The 19,516-nt window shown below is 41.6% G+C and overlaps 1 protein-coding gene and 1 long non-coding RNA gene across 6 annotated transcripts in view; one reads left to right on the top strand and one right to left on the bottom strand.

The window, feature by feature from the left end:
• SORCS1 (sortilin related VPS10 domain containing receptor 1) overlaps nt 1-19,516 on the top strand; it is a 574,694-nt gene that overhangs the window by 247,596 nt on the left and 307,582 nt on the right. The gene's annotated exons all lie outside the window — the stretch shown is intronic.
• On the bottom strand, nt 7,615-8,335 carry LOC133239662 (uncharacterized). The gene is made up of 2 exons (XR_009733923.1): nt 7,805-8,335; nt 7,615-7,720 (listed from the first exon to the last, which is right to left on the bottom strand). It is a non-coding gene; the product is annotated as an uncharacterized LOC133239662 (long non-coding RNA).

Below are 19,516 nucleotides of genomic sequence, written 5' to 3'. Positions count from 1 at the left end.
ATCCAGAGAGGATGGCATGGGTGGGGGCTGGTCAGCAGTGGACCTAGGGCAGGGTCTGAAGCTGCTCTCTCTGGTTGTCGTGGAAGATAGAATAGGAGACCAGGTCTTTGTGCTATACAACAGAAAACAACATAGAAGAATTGTCATTTATCCAGGATTGTGGTGCTTTTCCTGCTCCAAATTGGCATTATTGCCAGAATTTCGGTATTTTAGTTTGCAAAGACTCACTGATTACAGAATGGAATTTCTGCTGTGTACTCTGTGATGCATACTACAGGATCGAGTAAAAGGATAATTAAAAAATAATATTTTAAGTAGATGTTTTAGAAACTATCTGTGTGTTTCTTTAAATATGTCTTGCATCTTGATGAAAGTGAAAGAGGAGAGTGAAAAAGTTGGCTTAGAGCTCAACATTCAGAAAACTAAGATCATGGCGTCTGGTCCCATCACTTCATGGCAAATAGATGGGGAAAACAGTGGAAACAGTGGCTGACTTTATTTTTATGGGCTCCAAAATCACTGCAGATGGTGACTGCAGCCATGAAATTAAAAGACAGTTACTCCTTGGAAGGAAAGTTATGACCAACCTAAACAGCATATTCAAAAGCAGAGACATTACTTTGTCAACAAAGGTCCATCTAGTCAAGGCTATGGTTTTTCCAGTGGTCATGTATGGATGTGAGATTTGGACTATAAAGAAAGCTGAGTGCCGAAGAATTGATGCTTTTGAACTGTGGTGTTGGAGAAGACTCTTAAGAGTCACTTGGACTGCAAGGAGATCCAATCAGTCCATACTAAAGGAGATCAATCCCGGGTGTTCATTGGAAGGACTGATGTTGATTGAAGCTGAAACTCCAATACTTTGGCCACCTGGTGCAAAGAGCTGACTCATTTGAAAAGACCCTGATGCTGGGAAAGATTGAGGGCAGGAGGAGAAGGGGATGGCAGAGGATGAGATGGTTGGATGGCATCACCAACTCAATGGACATGGGTTTGGGTGTATTCCAGGAGTTGGTGATGGACAGGGAGGCCTGGTGGCTATGGTTCATGGGGTTGCGAAGAGTGGGACACGACTGAGCGACTGAACTGAACTGAACTGTCTTGCAAGTGAGCCAACAAATTGTCATTTTTCAGAAATCAGAAGATCTGAAATTTGTTAACAGCAGAACAGCAATTAATATAACCCTAGATATTTATGAAATTTACACAAATAGTACATTTTGCTTGTCTGTTGTTTCAGAATAAAAAAGTGAATTCATGCTGTAATTGTGTTAACCCAAAATGCAAAAACTAAAACAAAACAAAATGTAGTTAAATGTAAAACATTTTTAAAATAAGTGGGGATTTCTGTTTAATCTGTCTCTCAGGGGTTCTTCAGCATCAGCATTAATATCTGCAGAAATAGATAGAGGATGATGGGCAACTTGTCCGACAAGGTCCTTATGAAGCATAATGTCTATATGATATTGAGGTTTGTGGGATTTTTATATTATTAACAAATGTTAGAGTTTTGTTTGTTTTGGTTTTGTTTGGCTTAGTTTTATATTTTTACCAGATTGGGCAGTTTTATCATATCCAGTCAACTAAAAGATTCCTTTAAATCATTGAGCAGTTTATCAGACACCACCAGCATGCATTTCTTATTAAAACAAATTATTTTTAATGGAAAAGTAGATGATCATTAAGAAAGCTTTGCAAAAGAATGGGAAGCCACAGACTGACAGAAAATAGTTGCAAAAAGCATCTGACATAGGGATGTTATCCAAAATATACAAAGTATGCTTAAAACTCAACTGTAAAGAATGAACTGAAGTAGGTATGCAGATTGAAAATAAGCATGTGAATAGATGTCCATAATCATATGATATAAAGAAATTGAAAATTATAATAACAGTATTTCACTACACATTTTTAGAATGGCTAAAATCCACAACATTGACAAAACCAAATGCTCTGGAGGATGTAGGGTAACAGGAACTCTCATTTGTTGCTGTTGCGAGTACAAAAAATGGCATAGCCACTTTTGAGACAGTTTGACAGTTTTTTGTTTTATAAAACTAAACATAATTTTGCCATATGATTCAGTAATTTTGCTCCTTCATATTTGCCCAAATAACTTGAAAATTTATTTCCGCACAAAAACCCTGCACATGGATGTTTATAGCAGTTTCATATATAATTGCCGAAACTTGGATGCAACAAGATTTCCTTCGTGGGTGAATGGATAAATAAACTGTGGTGTATCCAGACAATGAGTTATCAGTCACTTCTGAAAAGAGATGAGCTATCATACCATGAAAAGATGTGGAGGGCCCTTAAATGCATGTTGCATAGCGAAAGCAGCTTATCTGAAAAGGCTTCATGGTTCCAACTGTATGTCATTCTGGAAGGTATTAATACTGTGGAGGCTATAAAAGAATCAGTCATTTCCAGGATCTTGGGAGAGAAATAGTTGGAATATAGGGGGTATATTTAGGTCATTGAAACTATTCTGTAAGATACTACAATGATGAGTTGTTTAGTCACTAAGTGGTGTCCAACTCTTTTGTGATCCATGGACTGCAACCTGCCAGGTTCCTCTGTCCATGGGATTTCCCAGGCAAGAATATAGGAGTGGGTTATCATTTCCTTCTTCTGGACAATGGTTGGTACCTGTCATTATATACATTTGCCAAAAACCATATAATAAACACCAAGGGTGGACCCTAATGTGAGCTATGGGTTTACAATGATGTTGGTGTGTCAGTGTTTGTTCTTCCTTTATAACCAATTTACCACTCTGGTGCAGACGTTGATGATGAAGAGGACTGGGGGTGTTTGGAGGCCAAGGACATATAGGAACTCTTTGAACTTTCCACTTATTTTTGTGATGAATCTAAACCTTCTCTAAGAAAATGTGCTTTTTTTTTTTTTTGCCAAAAAGCCTTCGAACAATTCTATTATTTGATGGTCTCAATGACTTTCTGATCAGCAGTTTTGTCTGCTTGTATTGTATGTTTACACTTATAAACATTTAAAAGGGGGATTGGGGATCTTCATGTTGAAGTGAAGCTAACTCACAATCCAGCCCTGTAATTTCTTTCTCTGTTGAGGTTCTACATTACTGCACAGTGATGGTTGCATGTTGAGTACATGACCCATGAAACCTGCCCCAAGGTAATAAAACCTTTGTTCTTGGCACAAAACAAAAGAGCCCAAAGTAGCTTATCCCTCTCATTCCTTTTCAAACCTTAATCTTCACCACCTGAGGAGACCTGGCTATTCACTGAGTCTGTCCACTTACAAGTGGCATTTTCAGATTCTTGACCTTTTTAATAAATTTCTTAGTGTTTTCTACTTCTGGGACTTCAAAAATTCAGCAGATCAAAGGGGATTTCTCAACTTGGTGTAAGATAGAGCACACAGGAAAGCAATTTCTTAGATTTCCCTGGTGGCAGTGAGGTGCTTGGATTGTAGGAAGTAGGGCCATAGAGAGTGACTTTCTGGAAATTCAGGCAACATAGAAAGAAATAAGCATTGTTCAGATTGAATTTGTAATGGACAGAGGAAGGGTGTCAGCCTGCTTAGGTGGTTTTGCCTTCGTGGACACCAGACCCTTGATATTAATACTCACAAAGGGCTATAGGTACTTACAGCTTCTACTGAGTGTATATAATTTCTACTGAGGTGCCTGTGCAATAGGTTCCAAGGGTAACGGTGAGATAGCCACTCCCCTCCCTCTTCAACCCTTGCTAGCTGTTTGCTAGTTTACTACAGAAATGACTGTGGGAAACTGTTTTAGGGCATTCATAATCTTCAAGCAAATAGAGAATATGCAAACAGGTCAGGAGGGTGAGAGAATTGTGTAAGGTTGATATCCTTACAAAGAGATCTAGAGAAAATTATACTCTGAATCCCATCTTCCCTATTTCAGAAGTTCAATGACGGTCACATCAGTTGAACCCGGTAAAGATCAGGGAGGGAGAAACACTCAGTGGGACTTGCAGTGTGAGGAGATAGATGAAGAGGATTTCATGAGAAAGAGTTGACAGAGTACTGGGCTGTTTCCTGTCCCCGTGATGTTGTGGTGAAGGCATGGACATACCCCCACCTCAAATTTGGCAATGCAAAAGACGGACACTGGACCCTTGACTGGTACAATTAAACTGGCATAACAATTGGGATCTGACTCTTGCCTATAAAGTCTAGAGGGCGAGGCAAGAGCTGACCACCTGCTGGATGGTGGGTCAAATAGCGTGTTGGTCCTGTGGTGCATTGAGTCTGGGGAAGCAGGGGTGTTTAGAAAGGACAGTGAAGGAGACAGGGTCCCGGGGTCCTCTCAAGTCATGTTTAGCAAGCCTGTCTGAAGGCACAAGGTGACCTCACAGTGGAATGAATGCCTTGGAATTGGACTTCTAGGTAACCATCCTTGGGGGAGAGGGGCTCCAAGAGCTGTAACCCTCCTGGTCATGGGAATTCAGGATAGGGGGCCAGCTGAAGGCTCTGAAAACCTCATCAAGGAAAGAGTTATTTTCACCATCTGCTATGCCCAGAGTGCTAGATCCCACGCACAAGGAAGAAAGGCCCTTGTTCCATGTCCTTCCACCCTCTGGTGCTGTCCTGGAACAAGGCAGTGGGGAGAGATTTGAAGAAGCTTGATTAGATGACTCAGAGAGTTCCACAATACAGGCATCAACCTGAAAGGAGTCAGGGAGCTCAACGTGGGAGGTATGAGCTGGAGGGGGAGAAAAGGAAGAGGATTTAATACAGTCCAGTGCAGCTTTTTGATTAGTGTCTTCAGCTGACATTTTATTTATTGAATTAAGACCATGCATATGTTATAAAGTAACTTTGGCACTATCTGTTATGTTAAAATAAACATAAAATAAATAAACATAAAAGGGATATGTCAGTCATTTCATTCAAGAGTATGGGAAGTTTGCTCCCAAAGAATAAAATTTAAGAGAAGATAGAAACAAAACTGTGTTTTAAGTGACTGGTCATGTTTGTTTAGCACCTGCTTACAGATACAGGTATGAACCTGGATGTTGGTCCTGGGCCACCCCCTGCAGCTCATGCTCAGCATCTGGTTTTCTCTCTGCAGTGGCCTCTTGTTCCCTGGAACCCTGTGGTGATGGGGGTAACAGTGGTTTGAGTATTGTTGTTGTTCAGTCACTCAGTTGTTTCTGAATCTTTGTGACCCCATGGACTGCAGCACACCATTAGGGTGGTGTCATCTGCATGTCTGAGGTCATTGATATTTCTCCAGGCAATCTTGATTCCAGCTTGTGCTTCATCCAGCCCGGCATTTTGCATAATGTACTCTGGGTATAAGTTAAATAAGCAGGATGACAGTATACAGCCTTGATGTTCTCATTTCCCAATTTGGAACCAGTCCTTTGCTCCATGTCCAGTTCTAACTGTTGCTTCTTGACTTGCATACAGATTTATCAGGAGGCAGGTAAGGTGGTCTGGTATTCCCATCTCTTTAAGAATTTTTCCACAGTTTGTTGTGATCTCATAGTCAAAGGCCTTAGCATAGTCAATGAATCAGAAGTAGATGTTTTTTCTGGAATTCTCTAGCTTTTTCTGTGATCCAAAAGATGTTGGCAATTTAATCTCTGAGTATAAAGCTCCTTTTTTGAGAAGTGATATTGTAGCCTTCAAAGACGGGGGGAGGAATTTGTCACCTACCCCCTAAAACCCTATCTAATGTCATGAACAACCTCTGGGAATGAAGCATGACCATTTTCAATGTGATTATACCTTAAACTTGAAGATACACTAAACCTGTCATGCGCAATGTGAAATTGTGCTAAACTATATTTAGCATGACGGTGCCATTAGCTTCCAAATGGAAACCCTTTAGAGAAGGGACACTAGAACTAATCGTGTTGAAACCACAGGAATAATTGGGATTGTCTTGAGCAAGCCAGGACATATATGGTCAGTCCACCCATATCCTGCTGCTCCTAATCTATGGGGAAAAGTTGCTGTTTTTTTTTTGTTGTTGTTGTTTTTGTTTTGCTAGAGGTGAGAGCTAAAATCCTATCCAGCTTTTGTGCAGCTTTGTGCCATTTACTATGTAGCACTATTAAGCCTCCCTTGAAGCAAGTAGCTCGGGGAATTTCCTGTTTATTCACATCACAGATGATGGTACTGTGGGTCACACACAGCCCTGTCATAATCCAGACAAAGCACTTCAATTGAGGTTTCAGATTATGAAGTGATGTGTATGTCCTAGGAATCCCTACATGCTCCTGGTTTGAGGTCTCAGCAGATACTCTTTTCAAAGGCAGACCGTGCTCAAGAGTAAGAAAGTAAAATGACCACAACTGGCAGAAGAAAAGATAGGGAGCCAGAAGGATTATTAGGTTTGTTCCCTATGAGAGACAGTGGGGTCAGGGTGGAAAGTATGTAAGATTTAAAATCAGAAGACTGGAATTTAAGTAAGTTGCCTAGTGCTTTACTGTTGTTCATTTTCTAAGTCCTGTCCAACTCGTTGTAACCCCACGGACTGCAGCACACCAGGCTTCCCTGTCCTTCACCATCTCCCAGAGTTTGCTCAAACTCATGTCCATTAAGTTGGTGATGCCATCCAACCATCTCATCCTCTGTCTCCCTCTTCTCTTCCTGCCCTCAATTTTTCCCAGCATCAGGCTCTTTTCCAGTGAGTTGGCTCTTTACATCAGGTGGCCAAAGTACTGGAGCTTCAGCTTCAGCATCAGTCCTTCCAGTGAATATTCAGGGTTGATTTCCTTTAGGATTGGCTGGTTTGATCTCCTTGCTGTCCAAGGGACTCTCAAGAGTCTTCTCCAGCACCACGATTTGAAAGCATCAATTCTTTGCCCCCAAGCCTTCTTCATGGCCAAGGCTCACATCCATGCATGACTACTGGAAAAACCCTAGCTTTAACTATATAGACTTTTGCCTGCAAAGTGGTATCTCTAATTTTTAGTACACTGTCTAGGTTTGTCATAGATTTTCTTCCAAGGAGCAAGTGTCTTTTAATTTCATGGCTGCAGTCACCATTCACAGTGATTTTGGAGTTCAAGAAAATAAAATTTGCCATGAAGTTATGGGACTGGGTACCATGATCTTCGTTTTTTGAATGTTGAGTTTTAACCCTGCTTTTTCTCACTCTCCTCTTTCACCTTCAACAAGAGGTTCTTTAGTTCCTTTCCACTTTCTGCCATTAGTGTAGTATCATCTAACGGGTAAGATATAACAAGCATTAAATTTTCCAATGAAAACAACATTGACATCATTTATTCCCTCTTTGTAAAGAGGTGTTTTAAGTGATAAGTATTATAGAGGACATTAAAATGCATTCTGTATTATACAACTTTCAAGCCATTCATTATGAAAGTTCCTGCTGGTTCTTCTCAACTACCACTAAAAATAAGAATTGAAGTTTTTTCCAGTCTTGCCTCTTCCTCTCTCTGCCTCTGAGCCCAGATGTCAAAACTTATGGTAAGGAGATAATTACTTGTTTTTCAGTCCTGTCACAATTTTAGACCAATATACTACTCAATTCATCTTCCATCTCTCTCTCTCTCTCTCTCTCTCTCTGTGTATGTATCTTTCACTGTTTGATTAAAAAAAAAAAAGTATGTACAGAGCAAATGGCAAAGTTCACCAAAAATTCTTTATTAAGGAGCCACTTTGCTCAGGTTCTCTAGAGTATTGCAGAAGGCAGCACAATGAAACATATTCTTACCCCTCAGGAGGATGTAGCAGACTGGAAGATTAAAAAAAAAAATAGTTACAATGATGAGAACTTAATTGGTGAGTTCAGGGAATAGAAAACAAGATATAAATTCACCTAGTGTTCCAAGGATGTTCCAATGAGTTGCAGCTATTGAGAAACCAATTACTAAGGCAGAAGTTACATAGGCTCCTGGCCAAGTTGGCTTCAGTTTCTAGCACTTGAAGTGTGCACTGCTCATAGGTACTTGTTCTGTTCCTTGGCTATATTGAAGTAATTCCACCAAGATATTGAGGGATTCTGTAGATCCCAGAGGTGAAGCCAGTTTGCCATCTGTTAATCAATATTGAGCAAATTAAGTATTTAATCCAGTGATTCTCAGCAGGGTTCTAGGGATGATTTTTGCTCTCAAGGATATTTGGCAATGTCTGGGCTCATTTTTGGTTGTTACGACTGATGGTGGGTGTTTGCTACCAGCATCTGGTGGGTGGAGGCCAGGGATGTCACTACAGTATGCAGGGCAGCCACATGCAACAAAGGATTATTAGGTCAACAAAGAATTATTGGACCCAAATGTCTCTGGTGCCAGAGCTGACAAAGCCTAGCCTCACCTAATTATGAGGGATACAAAACAAGTGAGACACATGATTTCAGACCTTGAGTGATTTAGAGCCCTAATCCAGAGGCTGGAATAATACACCCATCCATTAGTTGAAATAATTCCACATCCAGAAATATTTACTGAGCACTTGCAATGTGCCAGGGACTCTGCAAGATTTTAGATGGTTTGTAGTTGTGCTAGGACCTTTTTTCAAGAGCTTTAGAATTTATGGAGTAGGACACCTGTTAAAAAGAAGAAGACACACAAAATTCACCGTGTAATTGGAGAAATCATATTTAGAAGGGAAAAATCACTCTTGCCCTGAGAAAGAATGACAGGAAGAATTTCTTTAAATTTGATGATCAGGGCAAACCTCTCTGAGAACAGGATATTTAAGCTGAAAAAGCAAAGGAAGAGAAAGATAAGCAGACAGAGGCAGGCATGTGCCTCAGGCTCTGAGGGAGGGGAAATACATTTGATTTTGAGTGATTTGTGTGTGTGTGTGGAGGTATGTGCCTGTGTGTGTGTATATAGATTCAGTATAGCCAAGCTAATAAACCTGGTAAGAATTCGGAAAAGGGAGAAATGAATAGAGATAAAAGTCACCAAGGAGTATCTGGAGGAGGGCATAGGAAGTTGGCTGGGGTGGGGTTGCACAGCAACAATTTGGAGAGAGATGTAAGTAGGTCTCATTTTTTTTAAAGGGAAATAGAAAAATCTGAACAAGTTGGGCTGAAATAAGACAAGGGAGTCATAAACGTTGATTTTTAGCAGCATGCTTTTAAAGTGGGCTTTTTCTATTGGGACACTGCATGTGAGTGACCAAAAAAAAAAAAAAAGAAGAAGAATTTTTTTGAAAAGCAAGTCCTTCTTTTTAAAGGTGTTGGTGTAGGCAACTTGGTGTTAAGAGATCTCTAGGCAAGGAAAAATCACATACTAAAAGCAAAGACTTGGACCTGGAATGGCCAATGGTGCTATGGAAAAAAAAAAACATTTAACTGCTATCATCAACCATCCACTTCATTCATTCAATAAATACGTTTGAGTGCTTTTGATATACTAGACCCTGAGAGCATATTGGTGGGCAAAATCAGAAATGGTTTCAGCTTTCAGAAAGGTTACAGTTTAGTGGGAGAGCCACCATGGAAATAAAAACAAAAATAAGTATTCATGTAGAGTTAAGTGCTGAGAGGAATGAATATTTGTCCTTATAAGAACCTATAATTGCAGCCATGATATTAAAAGATGCTTACTCCTTGGAAGGAAAGTTATGACCAACCTAAACAGCATATTAAAAAGCAGAGACATTACTTTGTCAACAAAGGTCCATCTAGTCAAGGCTGTGGTTTTTCCAGTGGTCATGTATGGATGTGAGAGTTAGACTATAAAGAAAGCTGAGCACCAAAGAATTGATGCTTTTGAACTGTGGTGTTGGAGAAGACTCATGAGAGTCCCTTGGACAGCAAGGAGGTCCAACCAGTCCATCCTAAAGGAGATCAGTCCTGGGTGTTCATTGGAAGGACTGATGTTGAAGCTGAAACTTCAGTACTTTGGCCACCTGATACGAAGAGCTGACTCATTGGAAAAGACCCTGATGCTGGGAAAGATTGAGGGCAGGAGGAGAAGGGGACGACAGAGGATGAGATGGTTGGATAGTATCGCTGACTCAATGGACATGGATTTGGGTGGATTCTGGCAGTTGGTGATGGACAGGGAGGCCTGGCATGCTATGGTTCATGGGGTCACAAAGAGTGGGACACAACTGAGTGACTGAATTGAGCTGAACCTATAGTTAGAGGATTCTCACTGGATAGTAGTGACAAGGCAGATTTTCAGAGAAAGTGTTGAGCAAGAGGCAAGTAGAAATTGCCCAGGTGAAGTGGGGTGAAAAGCAAGCGTGCAAAGACTTCTGCAGAGGTATTGGCATGTGGAGGGAGGAACCATGCAAGAAAGAAGGGAAGGAACTCCAGTGTTACTGGGAGGGAGAGGGATCATGGGAAGTAGGGTGTGAAATGTGACCACACCAGTAGGCAAGAGTAGGAAGGAGGAGGGAGGGAGGGCAAGTAGAGTTGGGATCCGGAGGGGGGGGAGGGTGGGGGGCAGGGCGGGGGAGGGGGCAGAGAAGGGGACAAATATGCACTTTGGAAGATCCAAGAGAAAATACTGTCAAGTCATGTAGGAAAATAGTGCAGAAAATCAGGAGAGGGATAGTGCATAGGTTAAGTTTATATTGATGGGAATGCATCAGTTTGTTCATATTCAAGAAATGCTCACGGAGTAAATGGTACGGATTGGGATAAACCAGTAAAAACAAATAAATAGGGGAGTTAAGGATAAAAATGATGGGGGAGTCGAGGATAAAGGCTAGATGTCTTGCCTGACAGCAGGGTAGATGAGGGTACTTTTCACCCAGAGAAGAATCTCTGAAACAGGATCCATTTTGGGGAAGATCACAAGCTCAATTTTAGAAAAGCTGATTTTGACGTGTATTTGAGACATCAAGGGGAATTATCATATACAGAGTTTCTGCTGCTGATAAGCAACAACTATGCTCCTGCCTAACTAAAAGGTGATACTGTTCAGTAGCAGCTGGCACGTTGCCCCCATCACAGTTCCATTTTTGTTAATCTGTAGACTTAAAAATTGGTGCATCCCAGCCCTGCCAGCAGAAAGTGCTGCTAACCTGAAACTAAGCAGAGAGCCAAGGGAGTTTAAATCAAAAATCAATGTTGAGCATGTGTTGAGGGGAGAAAGAAAGTGAAGGATAAGGAATCAGATTTGCCAGGGCAAAGTGGAAGACACTTCCAGGGCACATAATTTGGAGGGAGGGACATTGGAGAGTCTCACATTAGCCATTCATGTAAGCCCTGAAGTAGCTGATTAATACTTTGCTGTCTAATGAGCTGATTGAATAATAGTTTATTTTGGAAAGAGATCTTCAGAGTTACCTAGATTAATCATGCCTGTTCAGTTCAGTTCAGTTCAGTCCAGTCGCTCAGTCATGTCCGACTCTTTGTGACTCCATGAATTACAGCACTCCAGGCCTCCCTGTCCATCACCAACTCCCAGAGTTTACTCAAACTCATGTCCATCGAGTCAGTGATGCCATCCAGCCATCTCATCCTCTGCCGTTCCCTTTTCCTCCTGCCCCCAATCCCTCCCAGCATCAGGATCTTTTCCAATGAGTCAACTCTTCTCATGAGGTGGCCAAAGTACTGGAGTTTCAGCTTTAGCATCAGTCCTTCCAAAGAAATCCCAGGGCTGATCTCCTTCAGAATGGACTGGTTGGATCTCTTTGCAGTCCAAGGGACTCTCAAGAGTCTTCTCCAACACCACAGTTCAAAAGCATCAATTCTTCGGCGCTCAGCTTTCTTCACAGTCCGACTTTCACATCCATACATGCCTGTTACTGTTGAGCAAATGGAAGTCTGGAGGGGATAAATGACTTATCCAGGTTTGCCCCACTTGTTAGTGATGTGTGTGACTACCATCTAACTCAGTCTATTTCACAGTTAGATTTGGCTTTGTCCCCCAGGATTTTGACTGTGAAGGGAGTGACCTGCAACATTATTTCACTACCTTGAATTTTGAATATAGATGTTGATCAAACAGTCCTGGGCCCCATTAGTAAAGGACACCACGTTTTTTGGCTTGTTGCCAGCACACACTTATAAATCATCCCACTGAAATCCAGAGTAGCTCAGTTGATGATATGAACCCTAACCATGAATTTAGCAGTCTGTTAGGACATTGAACAATTTTAGTTTATCACTATTTCAGGGGGAAGAGAAGGGGAAAACCCAGGACAAGAAACAAGCTAATAAATTTGTTTTTAAAACCCCGCAACTTCTCTCCACCCTCAGCAAATGTTGTAAATTCTGGGCATTTATGATTTGCTGGAGGAAGCAAGCTCAATGTCAGAAGTGTTTTAATAGCCCTTGATTTACTGTTTAAGTGCTTGTTAGGATGATTGATGACAGTGTTTTGAAGCCAATCACAGAATTGGGAGAGATGGAAAATCATGGCTGTCTTCCTCTTGATTGGCTGTGTGTGGGGGTTGGTTTAGTTTGGTGAGGGAACTTAGAAGCAGTGCAAGGGCTCAACCTGTATTTCCTTTTCTCTTTGAGTGACAGCTGGCTCTTATTTTTCCCTTTCGTCACCTATAAGAATGTGCATTTACCACAAGGACATTTCTTAGGCTTTTGTTCCTCAAATCCACTTCCAGGAGTCACCCTGCTGCGTGGTAATAGTGTGGCTTGCTCTGGGGGCTTCACCCTGCCTTCAGGATTTACAGGAAAAATTATCCTTCTGTGTTAAGTCGTGAACTCAGGCCAGACTGGCACTCCATCTCCCATGCCTCAAAGTCCAAAAGCAAACCAGGCGGTGGAAGTGGTAATCACCTTCGGTTTCCATTTGTCCAGGCCATAATGACTGCCTCACCACACACACCACCCAGCAGGGTGAGCTATGAAACCTGTCTCTCCTTGATGGAGAGAATTAAGTTGCATTTCACCCTGTGCCCATTTTTCCAAATCTCCAGTGTCTGACATCACAGAGAAGGCAGAAGCGGGCTTTTGAGATGTAAATGCTGTCACCAGCTATATGAAACTCCATGAAGTCAGTTCCTGAGTCTTTACTCACAAGACATTCAGATGAAGAATCATTGTGTTTCAGTTCCAGCAGCATTTTTCTTCCCTCTAAATCCAGTCACATTGTTCATCAATTTGTTTAATAATGCCTGGGGAGCCTTTGGTTCCTGTGTTGAATAATGAACGGTCAGACTGCCCACTGCTTTAAATACTTTGTAAATCTGTGTTCCCTTCTGTGCAGAAGGCAAATTGACAGGAAGTCTTTCTTTTTCTCATTCTAAAGAGAATTGGCATGGAGGAATTAGTTTTGGTAATGACACCTGACCAAAGGAAAGATACTTTTGAAATACAGCTCCTGCATATTTTTCTTTCTTTCTTTTTTTTTTTTTAAGTAGCATTGCCTTTGTAACAGAGGTTCACAGTCTATCAAAATCCTATATAAAGCTTTAGAAAAAATTCATTAATGCAGGTCCTATACCTGGATGCCTGGCTGGAACCCAGGTATGTATTTTTAAAGCTCATATAGTTGGGTTCTTCTTGTACAACCAGAGCAGAGACCCCTTTCCCACCCCCAACCCCCCGCTGCAAAAAAAAAAAAAAAGGATTACATTGCCCCCCCCCCAAAAAAAAGTATGCAACAGCTCTTTAATTAATGTAATCACATGGAGAGCAATGGTCCTAAGCTTTTGTGGACTTCGATGCTCTGGGGAGCCTGTTGAAATGCAAATTCAAATCAGAGATTCTCTGATTCTTGTGGGTCAGGGTGAGGACTGGAATCTATAACAAGATCTGTGTAGGCAGTAAAAAGATCATCTAATGAGAAAAAGTGTCCTGGCTGACTGTCAGTGGTTACTATTGTATTTTGCTTGATTTTCTTTGGTTTCTTGTTTAATTATTGTGACTTAGAGGATTTGATCACATTAAGTATATGCTGCTGCTGCTGCTAAGTCGCTTCAGTTGTGTCCGACTCTGAGTGACCCCATAGGTGAATTTTATTCCTACTTCTCTCCAGGTTCAGTAGAGACAATCTTACAGTCTGGCTATGGTTTGCTATAAGTGATGATTCCCCAAGAAGGCTTTGTATCTGAGGAGCTTTGATGTAAACTGATGTTTACCTCCACGAGTGATCCTAGGTAAACTGCTCTGGGATGAGGCTCAGACTGGTATTAAAAAAATAAATTCCTCATAGAATTCTAATGTGCAGCCAGGATTGAAGTCCATTGGCCTAAAGAAAGACACGAAGCCAGAGAATATCTCAAGCTGGCACAGAAATGCTAAGTTCTGTAGCACTGACGGTGCCAGTGGGGTCGGGTCTCGGGGTCTGTACTGCCCAGTACTGAGTTTAGGATCCTGGTCCTCTGATACTATGGCATGAAGCTCATCTGTTGATTGAATAGGGCTGAGGCTGTGTGACTGAAAGGAAAAAAAATAAAATGTCAAGAGAAGGAAAAAAGACATTTGCCAGTTTTGTTCTCATTTCTGAACTCTGTACCAAGACCCCAGGGCATCCCAGTATGGCACTGGCTGGGCCACTCTCCCCCATGGAGTCCTTAGGAATGCATCATCCGGGGATCTGGTGGGTGAAGGAAACTCTCTTTCTTTGGAAAAGCCAGCTAGCTGTTTAGTTGTTGAAGTTAAATCTACAACACCGAAGAATTCTTGGACATCTCCTGAAAATCAGCACCATCCACTGGCACAGATCTTTACAGTTTACAAAACACTTTCATGTACATTTTCTTCCTTGACCTTTACAAAACATCAGTGAACAGTTCCAAACAAGACAAAGGGAACTTAGAGAGTTTAAATGACTCTAAAATGGCAGACAACAATAATATATTGGATGATATTTGGGGGCAATAATTCAAGTCTTATGCTTCTTCTTCCAAATGCAGAAACTATCATCATAGTTGGAACGTGGATAAACATATTTAAAATGTTTGTTTCCAGCCCTTATTTTATGAATGCTAAGCAGTGATTAACATCCCATGAGATCTATAATTTTCTTGTTATTATCTTAGAGCAGGCCTAAGAAAAATACTTCAGTTGATTTAAAGAAGAAAAAAAAAAGGCAAAGTAAATAGGAGCATGTGTTGTGGTCCAGAGACCAGGTGGAATCCTGGCAGTGACTCACAAATGACCAGAGCTGGAGCAATATTGCTCCAGTCACGCTGTCATTGGGTGCGTATACATGTGCAGTAGATAATAGTCATTTAACAGGTTAAAACTGTGCAGTGTAAATACAGGTTACTTAAGCTTTGTTTACGTTCTGCGGGGGAGACACTTGTATTAGCTGATGTTATTCATAATAATTTATCTACATACTGCATACTTCTTACAGAGAGTGGTAAGATGGGATATAAACTCATGTGTGGTTCTCTAAGGTGAACATTAAAGAGGGCTTACCCTGTGCCACGTAACTGACAATCACCTTTCCTGCATCATCTCATTTATGACTCATACAGACACTTCACTCAATATTGTCATCAGCTGAATTTTGGGTATAAAGAGTCTAAGGCATGGAGTTGTGAAGTAGCTTATCTCAAATGACACACTGGTAGAAAATAAAGCTCTTCATTTCAAGACCCCAGTTTTCAACTATATTCCTCCACTTCTACCATCAGTTCTGTTCAGTTCAGTTCAGTCGCTCAGTCATGTCTGACTCTTTGCAACCCCATGAATTGCAGCATGCCAGGCCTCCCTGTCCATCACCAACTCCCGGAGTTCACTCAGACTCACGTCCATCGAGTCAGTGATGCCATCCAGCCATCTCATCCTCTGTCGTCCCCTTCTCCTCCTGCCCCCAATCCCTCCCAGCATCAGAGTATTTTCCAATGAGTCAACTCTTCCCATGAGGTGGCCAGAGTACTGGAGTTTCAGCTTTAGCATCAGTCCTTCCAAAGAACACCCAGGAACGATCTCCTTCAGAATGGACTGGTTGGATCTCCTTGCAGTCCAAGAGACTCTTAAGGGTCTTCTCCAACATCACAGTTCAAAAGCATCAATTCTTCGGCACTCAGCTTTCTTCACAGTCCAACTCTCACATCCATACATGACTACTGGAAAAACCGTAGCCTTGACTAGATGGACCTATGTTGGCAAAGTAATGTCTCTGCTTTTGAATGTGCTATCTAGATTGGTCATAACTTTCCATCCAAGGAGTAAGCATCTTTTAATTTCATGGCTGCAGTCACCATCTGCAGTGATTTTGGAGCCCCCCAAAATAAAGTCTGACACTGTTTCCACTGTTTCCCCATCTATTTCCCATGAAGTAATGGGACCATATGCCATGATCTTAGTTTTCTGAATGTTGAGCTTTAAGCCAACTTTTTCAGTCTCCTCTTTCACCTTCATCAAGAGGCTTTTTAGTTCTTCTTCACTTTCTGCCATAAGGGTGGTGTCATCTGCATATCTGAGGTTATTGATATTTCTCACGACAAACTTGATTGCAGCCTGTGCTTCTTCCAGCCCAATGTTTCTCATGATGTACTCTGCATAGAAGTTAAATAAGCAGGGTGACAATATACAGCCTTGACGTACTCCTTTTCCTATTTGGAACCAGTCTGTTGTTCCATGTCCAGTTCTAACTGTTGCTTCCTGACCTGCATACAGGTTTCTCAAGAGGCAGGTCAGGTGGTCTGGTATTCCCATCTCTTTCAGAATTTTCCACAGTTTATTGTGATCCATATAGTCAAAGGCTTTGGCATAGTCAATAAATCAGAAATAGATGATTTTCTGAAACTCTCTTGCTTTTTCCATGATCCAGTGGATGTTGGCAATTTGATCTCTGGTTCCTCTGCCTTTTCTAAAACCAGCTTGAACATCTGGAAGTTCACAGTTCACATATTGCTGAAGTCTGGCTTGGAGAATTTTGAGTATTACTTTACTAGAGTGTGAGATGAGTGCAATTGTGCGGTAGTTTGAGAATTCTTTGGCATTGCCTTTCTTTGGGATTGGAATGAAAACTGACCTTTTCCAGTCCTGTGACCACTGCTGAGTTTTCCAAATTTGCTGGCATATTGAGTACAGCACTTTCACAACATCATCTTTCAGGATTTGAAATAGCTCGACTGGAATTCCATCACCTCCACTAGCTTTGTTCGTAGTGATGCTTTCTAAGGTCCACTTGACTTCACATTCCAGGATGTCTGGCTTTAGGTGAGTGATCACACCATCGTGATTATCTTGGTCGTGAAGATCTTTTCTGTACAGTTCTTCTGTGTATTCTTGCCAGCTCTTAATATCTTCTGCTACTGTTAGGTCCATACCATTTCTGTCCTTTATCGAGCCCATCTTTGCATGAAATATTCCCTTGGTATCTCTAATTTTCTTGAAAAGATCTCTAGTCTTTCCCATTCTGTTGTTTTCCTCTATTTCTTTTCACAGATCACTGAGGAAGCTTTCTTATCTCTTCTTGCTATTTTTGGAACTGTGCATTCAGATGCTTATATCTTTCCTTTTCTCTTTTGCTTTTCGCTTCTTTTCTTTTCACAGCTATTTGTAAGGCCTCCCTGACAGCCATTTTGGTTTTTTGCATTTCTTTTCCACGGGAAAGGTCTTGATCCCTGTTTCCTGTACAATGTCACGAACCTCAGCCCATAGTTCATCAGGCACTCTATCTATCAGATCTAGGCCCTTAAATCTATTTCTCACTTCCACTGTATAATCATAAGGGATTTGATTTAGGTCATACCTGAATGGTCTAGTGGTTTTCCCTACTTTCTTCAATTTCAGTCTGAATTTGGCAATAAGGAGTTCATGATCTGAGCCACAGTCAGCTCCCAGTCTTGTTTTTGCTGACTGTATAGAGCCTCTCCATCTTTGGTTGCAAAGAATATAATCAGTCTTATTTCGGTGTTGACCATCTGGTGATGTCCATGTGTAGAGTCTTCTCTTGTGTTGTTGATGAGGGTGTTTGCTATGACCAGTGTGTTCTCTTCGCAAAACTCTAGTAGCCTTGCCCTGCTTCATTTTGTATTTAAAGGCCAAATTTACCTGTTACTCCAGGTGTTTCTTGACTTCCTACTTTTGCATTCCAGTCCCCTATAATGAACAGGACATCTTTTTTGGGTGTTAGTTCTAAAAGGTCTTGTAGGTCTTCGTAGAACGGTTCAACTTCAGCTTCTTCAGCATTACTGGTTGGGGCATAGACTTGGATTACTGTGATATTGAATGGTTTGCCTTGGAAACGAACAGAGATCATTCTGTCATTTCTGAGATTGCATCCAAGTACTGCATTTCGGACTCTTTTGTTGACCATCGTGGCTACTCCATTTCTTCTAAGCAATTCCTGCCCATAGTAGTAGATATAATGGTCATCTGATTTAAATTCACCCATTCCAGTCCATTATAGTTAGCTGATTCCTAGAATGTTGATGTTCACTCTTGCCATCTCCTGTTTGACCACTTCCAATTTGCCTTGATTCATGGACCTAACATTCCAGGTTCCTATGCAATATTGCTCTTTTCAGCATCGGACCTTGCTTCTATCACCAGTCGCGTGCACAACTGGCTATTGTTTTCGCTTTGGCTCCATCCCTTCATTCTTTCTGGAGTTATTTCTCCACTGATTTCCAGTAGCATATTGGGCACTTACCGACCTGGGGAGTTCCTCTTTCAGTATCGTATCATTTTGCCTTTTCATTCTGTTCATGGGGTTCTCAAGGCAAGAATACTGAAGTGGTTTGCCATTCCCTTCTCCAGTGGACCACATTCTGTCAGACCTCTCCACCATGACCCGCCCATCTTGGGTTGCCCCATGGGCATGGCTTAGTTTCATTGAGTTAGACAAGGCTGTGGCCCTAGTGTGATTAGATTGACTAATTTTCTGTGATTATGGTTTCAGTGTGTCTGCCCTCTGATGCCCTCTCGCAACACTTACCACTTACTTGGGTTTCTCTTACCTTGGACGTGGGGTATCTCCTCACAGCTGCCCCAGCAAAGCGCAGCCGCTGCTCCTTACCTTGGACGATGGGTATCTCCTCACCACCGCCCCTCCTGACCTTGAACGTGGAGTAGCTCCTCTCGGCCCTCCTGCGCCCACGCAGCCACCGCTCCTCGGGTGTGGTATAGCTCTTCCTGGCTGCCGGCCCTGGAGGCCTTTTTCAAATGGAGAGCAAAATCAGATTTCACCTTGGAAGTAGGGGCTACAGAAAAGAGAATTATTTAGTATAACCAATTTAGAAAAGTTGTTTTGCCTTGCTAAAGTGAAATGGTGTGGCTAAAAAAAAATCCCCACTAAGTAGATGGGAGTGAGTGGAAATTGCTGGAGAACTTTTAAAGTCATTTTCCCTGCTGTGATATAAGCATGAATTCCTTCCCACTGTGCCAAGCTCTGGACACTTAACTTTCCCCACAAATCAGTGACTGCATCACAGCAATACCTGCAGATATATTGTGCTGGTAGATATTTTTGGGTCTCTGTGTGGGGGAGTGTATATATACAGAGATGTCAAGGGAAGGGGACAGAATTTCATGGATTAGAAGCAAAGATATAGCCACTGGATGTAATAAGTAAGAGAGACAGGGAAACCAGCTTGGGGCTGTATTAATTTTAAATATGAAACATTATGAGAATGCATAAAAATCTCAAGAAGGAAGTGGGATAAAGAGAGGAAGATGTTAACTGGGATAGATAAGCAC

Source organism: Bos javanicus, chromosome 26 (genome assembly GCF_032452875.1).
Source record: "Bos javanicus breed banteng chromosome 26, ARS-OSU_banteng_1.0, whole genome shotgun sequence".
Taxonomy (NCBI): Eukaryota; Metazoa; Chordata; class Mammalia; order Artiodactyla; family Bovidae; genus Bos; species Bos javanicus.
Note: the sequence above shows the minus strand (reverse complement) of the source record. Positions and strands in the feature narration are given on the sequence as shown.